Source organism: Octopus bimaculoides, chromosome 23, assembly GCF_001194135.2.
Source record: "Octopus bimaculoides isolate UCB-OBI-ISO-001 chromosome 23, ASM119413v2, whole genome shotgun sequence".
Lineage (NCBI taxonomy): Eukaryota > Metazoa > Mollusca > Cephalopoda > Octopoda > Octopodidae > Octopus > Octopus bimaculoides.
In genome coordinates this window covers 26068679-26070415 of record NC_069003.1, presented here as the reverse complement: position 1 = coordinate 26070415, position 1737 = coordinate 26068679, and the positions used below count along the sequence as shown (strand labels likewise).

Below are 1737 nucleotides of genomic sequence, written 5' to 3'. Positions count from 1 at the left end.
GGAGGGGGAAGGAGAAAAAAAAGTAGGGGTGTGTCGATCAAAAGGGATCGTAGGAAGGGAAAAGGGGGGTGTTCGATCAAAAGGGATCGTAGGAAGGGAAAAGGGGGGAGTTCGATCAAAAGGGATCGAGAGAAAAAAAAGCGATCAATAGGGATCGTGTATCACAGTAATGTTGTTCTCATGTAAAAAGAGGGGAGGGCAGTCTAGGTTTAGCCGTGGAAAGAAAAGTCTACGGAAAAGACCACGGTAGCCTTGGTCAATATTGTCATTGAAGAAACTGTGACAGTGAGTGACTCTCTTTTGCCTTTTTGTTTTTTTTTTCCTAGTTCATAGGGTTATGCTCAAGGTGGCTCCGTCATTCACACGTGCCATCCTTGCTACATTCACCCATCATTTTTTTGAAGCATTTATAGATAGATAGATAGATAGATAGATAGATAGATAGATAGATAGATAACCACCAGAACAGCAAAAGCAGTGAGGTGCGAACTACAAAGTATCACCACGAGCAACTTCGTTCACAATACTGAAACTACATCATCCATTTACGAGGATGAGAACCTGACGGAGGCCGATGGGGGGAATCGACAGACTAAGACATCCCTACGAAAAATATGTAAAAAGACAAGTGAGGTACATCTCACGTGAATTGGGGGACCTCTCCGATGCGGAAGAATCCATTTCCTATTAAGAAAAGCTTATTTATCTCTCGTGAAGTAGAGCTCGTCTTCAGTGACGAGAAATTCATCTGCTGCGAAGGGAAGCCCACCCAGGGTTCGAAGGAAGGAAGTCGACAACCTTGAGGAAGCCTACTGAAATGTACAAGAAAGATTTCCAAGGAAACATAGTAATCGAGGAAGAGGAGGGATCGGCCTTGGAAAGACTGGTTACTTATAACGCACTCTGAATATGTTTACGGCATGTTGCAGGCCAACGAACCACAAGATATGAGTTCTTTCTTAGCTATTCTCACCAGAGAACGCATCACAGAAGATTTTTGTACATACAAACCTCGAAGAATATATAGGAGTTGTTGTAAAGGAAGTTCGTATGTTGTAAAAGAAGTTAATCTCATTTGTATTCACGTTGTGCCAATTTCAGGCATTCGCTAACAATTGGCCATATCGTTTCACCCCTCTCACCACACATTCAGCATTTGTCGCTCTCAGCTGTGTTGCAAATTCTGCATTTCACATCGTTCGTTCTTAACATTTGTTCTTGTGCCGCGCATATAAGTAGTTCTGTCTCTATCTTCATCCATAACCACCGGTCTTCTGTATCTATCTCGACGTTCGTTTCTCTTGCAAACGGTCCGTACAATATATTTCCTTTCCATGCTATTTCCGTTTTTGAGTTTATTTCCTCTTTAAGTTTTCCTTTCTTTACACAATTATTAATTTTGAAGATACAGGACTTCTGCACATGCTTCAGCAATGGTCCCATGGCATTCTTTACATACCACCCAAAGCTGTTTTCCTCTACTTCTACACAATCCTTATTTCTTTACTGCCCACAAGGGGCCACACACAGAGGGGACAAACAAGGACAGACAAAGGGATTAAGTCAATTATATCGATCCCCAGTGCGTAACTGGTACTTATTTAATCGACCCCGAAAGGATGAAAGGCAAAGTCGACCTCGGCGGAATTTGAACTCAGAACGTTGCGGCAGACGAAATACTGCTAAGCATTTCGCCCGGTGTGCTAACGTTTCTTATTTCTTTATTGCCCACAAGGG

General features: G+C 42.5%; 1 protein-coding gene across 1 annotated transcript in view; it reads right to left on the bottom strand.

Annotated features, from left to right (window-relative positions):
• LOC106876599 (cardioacceleratory peptide receptor) overlaps positions 1 to 1737 on the bottom strand; it is a 61061-nt gene that overhangs the window by 7184 nt on the left and 52140 nt on the right. The window lies entirely within an intron of this gene.